The sequence below is a fragment of the Heptranchias perlo genome, unplaced genomic scaffold (assembly GCF_035084215.1).
Source record: "Heptranchias perlo isolate sHepPer1 unplaced genomic scaffold, sHepPer1.hap1 HAP1_SCAFFOLD_54, whole genome shotgun sequence".
Lineage (NCBI taxonomy): Eukaryota > Metazoa > Chordata > Chondrichthyes > Hexanchiformes > Hexanchidae > Heptranchias > Heptranchias perlo.
This window is the reverse complement of record NW_027139559.1, coordinates 373,233-379,877: the sequence shown is the minus strand read 5'-3', so window position 1 is coordinate 379,877 and position 6,645 is coordinate 373,233. Positions and strand designations below refer to the sequence as shown.

The 6,645-nt window shown below is 46.1% G+C and overlaps 1 non-coding gene across 1 annotated transcript; it reads left to right on the top strand.

Moving 5' to 3' along the window:
* Nucleotides 1-1,644: 1,644 nt before the first annotated feature.
* Nucleotides 1,645-1,717, top strand: trnap-ugg (transfer RNA proline (anticodon UGG)). Its single transcript has one exon. It is a non-coding gene; the product is annotated as a tRNA-Pro (tRNA).
* The last annotated feature ends 4,928 nt before the right edge of the window (nt 1,718-6,645 follow it).

Sequence of the window (6,645 nt, the reverse complement as noted above, 5' to 3'; positions counted from 1 at the left end):
TTCACCAATTGCCCCAGGGACCACCGTTTATATCTGGATTCAGCACCAGGCAGAGAGATAGAAACAACTGTCTGCTGTTTATTGACCTGATCGGGAGGTTAATGTCACCGACGGCTGGTTCACTGAGATCTCCAGGCCTGTGCTCGGCCACCATTTGGTTTGGTTCGCTGTTACGACGCTTGTTCTCGCCGGGTGAAGAAGACAGATTTTCTCTTTCACCAAGTTGGTACAATACTGGACCAGGCTCATTTTCTGTGTGAATAACTGGGAAAAGTGGACAGAGCAGGGACAGAGAAGGCTGTTGTAACCCGCAGTGGAACAAGGCCGAAATTTTGACGGACCAGAATTATTTCACTTTCATTATAATCCGACAATTGCTGGGACCTCGAGCAACAATGATGCATTCACGACGTGCGCCATTGTCGATAGGTGAATGTTGCAGCAAGTGAGATACGGGATGGGGTGAATTGCCCATAATTTCTGGAACATTTGCGCCGCTCGTCCGGAAGACTCGATTAAACGATAAAAGTTGTTTTCGTCGCTCAGCCCACCGTTGCCGTCAACCGTGATGCCGAATTCGCTGTATTTACGTCATTAATCGCGCCGCAATCACTTGCAATTGGACAATAACGGCAAATGAAGTATGAGGCAGCAAGAAATGACTGAGAAAAGTCACAAACTTCAGCCTCTCAGCTTTATCTCCTGCCTTCTCACTCTCTTTCTCTCAGGTGCAACATTTTGTTTCTTTTCAATCGTTTTTGTTTCACTCTCCTGCTTTCCTTCCTTCTTTCCATCACCGCATTCTTTCTTGGGAAAAAGGCGCTTCTGCCATCCACAACTCTGAGAGAAGCGATTTGATGATTATTGACTCAGATCAAAAGCAGAGTGAGGTTTAGCAAGTATTCGAAACGCGGATTTCTCAACTATCAATCAATGAAAGGCCCAAAACGAGATTTACACCCCTCGACCAACGAATCGCTGGCAATTGAAACACACAGCCACTGAAAAATTTCGCCACCACCCACAGCCGATGAGCCATCCTTTCAGACGGTTCCTGCCTATCCAGTCTCGCTTTCTATTCCGATGTTCAGCACCATCGTGTTGTACAATAATTATTTCAAGTAAACAATATCAGCCTCTCTTCACCAAATTTTGAATGTACAACTTGTCTCATCAAGTAAGATTTTCTAAAATCGATATGCTCTGAAGCCACATTGCCGTTTGTGTGAGAATAGGTACACCAGGTAGACTAGCGCTGGTACACATTTCCTAATGTAAAACACACATACTTTAAACTATTGTGCAGTCGTTGTGGGAGGCCACCCACAGGAGGAGGTCAGGACCTGGTGCATCACAGACATTACTCACCAACATTTCGTGGGAAGAGATGAGAAATGTAATAGGATCAGACCAGATAGTGTGGAGTGAGTGTGGGAATACAACATGATGAATAGGGCTAGATATATGATGTACTGACAGGGGATAAGGAAGAGAAGGTCATTACTGATATCCATGGTTTCTCATGCAGAGACCGATGAACAAAAGATCGATGTTATTGCGCAGACGCATTGAAGGAAGAGACTCAACAAAGTCTCTTGGCACAGGTATCAATGCCATAACGTTGGGAAAGAGCCGCGCAAATGTGGCGCCGTGGCTCAGTGGTTAAAGCACCTGTCTTGGAAACAGGGGATCCTGGGTTCAAATCCCAGCGGTACCTTTAGCTTATGTTGTTTGTCTCCATGTTTTGTTGCTCCCATTTTTCCACCCGTTTCCTCCTCCACATTTGTTACTTGCAGAACCCCTTGGTTCACTTCCCAGCCTCTCTGTGTTGACTGCCGAGTTAAATTCGTTCCGGAGATTCCCATCCACGGGTTGACAATTGCAACGAATCATCTCCGTGAGGTTAAAGTGCCCCCTGCTCCTTTATATTTCCATTAAATATAAAAATTCAGCTGTTCGCTGATATTCTGTATTTTCCCCAATCAATTAGACAGGAGGGAACGAATCTTTCTGTGAGGACGTTGGACAAACTGATTCTAGGGTAGAGCTAAACATTCATGGTGGAGATTAAACACAGACCAATACCGCGGGAGCGCTTCTGGCCAGCTCCCTTTTCATTTGCTTTTCCCGTTAATCTTTCATTCGCTGTAAACCCCAGAGGCAGCAAGGAAGGACAGAGAGATCTATCTCCGATCCGTCCTCTCTACTCGACCTTTAGCCCATTACAGCAGGTGTAAAATTCCAATTGTCCCTCTCCATTTAAACAAAATATGAACAATCCTGGGACACAGACTTAAAACACCGGCGTCGGATTGATAGTAATATCATTCAAGCCCATTTTCATTCTCCAAAACTGACTGAGGGCCGCAACAAAAGTTCAATACAATTACGACACGGATGGGATTCGGACCCACACGTAAAGAGCAGAATGGATTATTCGACCATTTCTGAATCCAAACAGTAGAAATAAAGTCACTTTTGCACTATGTCCTGCCCGAGCACCGTGACCGAGCATGTTGAATGTGTCGGGTCAACTTCTGTCAGGAAAGGTATTTACGGATTTCCGTTCAAAGAGGTCAGTCACTGCAAGAACGATCGGGGATAAAACAGTAACGGCACACGTTGGAAGGATTGTAAAAACGACCGCGGTAAGACTGAAACCTGCAATCTTCTGATAACACCCCGATTAATACCGAAGTCAGACGCGTTATCCATTAGGCCACGCGGCCGCTGCTGCAAAGTTTCAGCAAAAGATCTTAAACCCGGGGCAGGGTGGTTAAGACTCTGTTTGCATCTTTCACTTCCTTTCACTTTATTGATGTTGTTCATTTATTGTTTTCTTTCTTGTAGCAAGTTGGGTCTACTGTTTCCGACTGATCAGGAAACTGACAACCGAACTCCCGCTGGGTCTCCGAGAAACCTACAATCAGAATAAACAATGTTCAAATCTTTGATCAAAATGTTTAGCCTCCAAAGCGAATCTCTTTGCCACCCGGTCTGCAAAATAGAGAGAGGGGACATAAAATGGATATCAAATCAGTAAACTAAAAATGTACACGGAGAAAGACACAGAGCGGAGACTGTGAACAGAATTTACTGTCCAAGCCAGACGGGCCGAGTGGCCTCATCCTGTTCTGTAAAATGCGAACAATTCCCAATTCTGCTGGGTGAGATAATTAGTTTCTGATTTTCTTTTTTTGGGAAATATAAACGCGGACGGGGTCCAGCACCACGGGGTAAACGGGTCAGATCCAGACCTGGCGCTCAGTGTTAATGTTAATATTGAGCACGGTATTCTATCCGTGTAACAATAAAATCGCGGGTTACTTGCTCTGTATTCGACACATCCCCTTGCTGTGTGTTTAATCAGGGCAGGGAATGTTTTGCTGTTTTAGTGATAATCATTTTTCAGGAAATCAGCAAACTCGTCTCGAAACATGAGATTTCCAGTTTCTATTTCGCTAAATGGAGTTGAGGTGCAGATCAGCGATGAGCTGCTGTGACTCCGCCGCGCCGGTTTAACCGGAATTAGACGTTTCAGTGAAGTGAAGTGAACCGTCTCAATCCGTTTTATTTCTTTAGTTGTAACATTGGTTATTTTGAGTGACAGATTTATCGAACATTCATTGAGAGTTCAGTTGTCAGTTTTCTGATCAGTTTGAATCTGAAGAAGTTAAAAATATGGAAGGAAAATATTACTAAGGTCAAAACTCGAACTGATCCAATCACCTGGTCTGCGTCTTTAAAGGTGATTCGTTCTCCCCGGAGCCCTGTTCAATATATTAAAATGCAATCTTTCTTCCTGTGGCCCCAAGTTCCAGGTACCATATCGGATCCAGTCGACTGGCGCACGAAGGAAATGTTTGGGGGGAAAATTGGATAAGGGCGGTTTTTGGCCGTGGGTAGCGTGATGCGCTGTTTCTCCTCGCCCAATGACCCTTGCGCTGGCTGGACGCAAGATTCGCTGGACGGAAGACTCACCTGCAATCAGCGTTCCATTCTCGGCCTTGCACTTGGAATCAATGCAACACGCGCTTTCCACCACCAGAGGGAGCACAATCGCTTAAAGGCAGGTTGTTTCTTCGAGATCTCTCAAAGACAGCTGGTCCCTCTTATTTGGCGAAAATAACAGTCTACTGTCTGCACGGAATCTGAACGGAGATGAGACATCGCACACGTAAAACACAGATGCAGGTTCCATCCCGATGTTTACACATGATGAGTTATCTTTAAACACTGAACAAAGGTTGAACACAACTAAATCTCACATCCTTCAATCTGCATGCCAGATCTCACCAATCTGCCGATCTGAGTTGGTACCAGGCCTGGAGAGTGCATGCACCAAAGTTCCCTGCTGGTGCTGAGAGACCTTGGTGCAAGAGGTGGACAGAAGGAGGGACATTCTATATCCCCGAGGGTTGGAGGGGGTCGGGGGGCAAGAGGCGTCCAGACATATATCCAAAAGACAGCGGGAGGCAGCGGGGGACGAAGTCCCACAGCATCATAGACTTGGATACATTGCAGGAAGAAGCTCAATGCTTTGATATGAGTCGTCAAGGTGAGTGAGGTCAACTCTCAAGTGGCATCTCCTACAAGCTGAACCACGCAATACACCCACCATCCCCCACATACCAACAAACTCTTTCCATCAGTATTCAACTCTTGTAACCAGAGGCTTCCTCTCACCCTTACACGTTACCACTGTTGCAAGCCGCCCACCCACAACTCACAGGCCACACACACTGGCAGCTATTTAACCATGACAGGCACATCACCAAGACACACGTCCCGTTTTTTGGCAGAAGAAGGTGGCGCATATCAGGAGGCAGCAATTGGCAGTGGCATTTAGCCCGTCGAGCCTGTTCCACCATTCACTGAGATCATGGTGGACCTGTGACCTAACTCCATATCCCCGGCTTAGCCCGATATCCCTTAATTCCCTTGGTTCACAGAAATCGATCAATCTCTGATTTAACATTCACAAGTGAGCTACCATCAACTATTATCTGCAGAAGAGCGTTTCAAACGTCTCCCACTCTTTGCGCAGAGAAGCCGAGGTTAAGTTAACGCAACACAACTGGAGAAAAGAAAATGTCTCAAGATGTTGTGCAGATTGAAGCTGAATATGAATTTATCACAATTCACGCGGTGTCATGAATGCAGAATGAAAATGCCCCTGCATTGGGCGGTCATCGAGCCCCCGCTTCCTGTGTGGCAGGCAAGAATTCGACCAATAAAACACCAACGCCCAAGCGGGCAGGTGCCGCCATGTGTCCACTTGGGAACCTACCTGAAAGAACAGACAATCTTACAAACCGAAAATGAGAGTGTTTGATGAGATTATTACTCTGACGTGATTCCAGTCGCAAAATCGGTTAACGCGGGTATTGATATAACAGTATCAGGGCTCGAGAAATGCCGACCTTGTGAGTTCGAGCCTCACCTTGAATGTTTGAGTCTTTTGCTTCTGAACATTTCCACCGGATCTGAAGGTACCGCTGGTGTGTTCCATGAAGCATCTCCTTCTTCGTGTTCTCATGTGAGGACTTAGGGTCCTCTGGCCGGCCTTATTGCAATAGCAGGTGTGAGTTTATTTGTTAATAGGCGGGAGAGGGGCGATTGGCGACAGCATGAAATGTGAAAGGAGGCGGCACGACGTCTTCAAACCGAAAGAACGGAAATCACATTTCTTCTTTTGGTGAAATAGACATTCTTCTGTTTGAAGTGTCGTGTAGGAAAATGGGGATCGGGCGGGAAGATGGATTCGAGGTCGAAGATCAGCCATGATCTTATTGAATGGCGGAGCAGGCTCGAGGGGCCGTAAGTCCGACTCCTGCAACTATTTCTTATGTTCTTATGTAACAGCTGACCCGCTCCTCGTGGCTTGGCTGTTTGTTTTGCAATATCCCGCCCCGCCTATCCGCTTGATCCAGTTTGTTGCGCCCACTTTCACATTCAACTTGTTTCTCGTCCCTGGTCATGTGAAAAAATTGCAGATTGCAGAAGGTTCAAAGCCTGAAGGAAGATCAACGGTGGAAGGAATGAAAGCAGCGATTTTGCTTTGCCACCAATGACGAAACGCTCACTTTTCCTTTATTTTTCGTTGTTCTCTCTTGGAGTAAACTTTGGCGAAAGTGAAGCGAAATTCAGTGACTGTGAAATGACCAGGGGTTCTTGCAGCACGAGATGAAATTGGCGACATCGGCATCTGAGAGGCTGAAATGGTTCACATTGTTCCCGAGTTTCGGTAAGAGGCAGCACGGATTGATTTGTCGCGCTGAATGTCTCTGCATTCTACCGCCCACGGAGATGATGCTGGAAGTGTCTGCAAGGAGAGGGTGGGGGATAAAAAGTATTTAATTTATTCGAGCAAATAAATCCGAATTTTCCTGCACGACACTTCAAACACCAAAAGAAGAATTGTGTGTTCGGTTCTTTAGATTTAAAGATCTCGTGCCGCCTCCTTTCCCATTTCATGCTGTCGCTAATCGCCCCCTCTCCCGCCTATTAATAAATAAACTCACACCTGCTATTGCGATACGGCCGGCCAGAGGACCCCAAGTGCCCACATGAAAACACGAAGAAGGAGATGCTTCATGAAACATATCAGCTCAGGTGGAAATGTTCAGAAGCAAAAGGTAAATC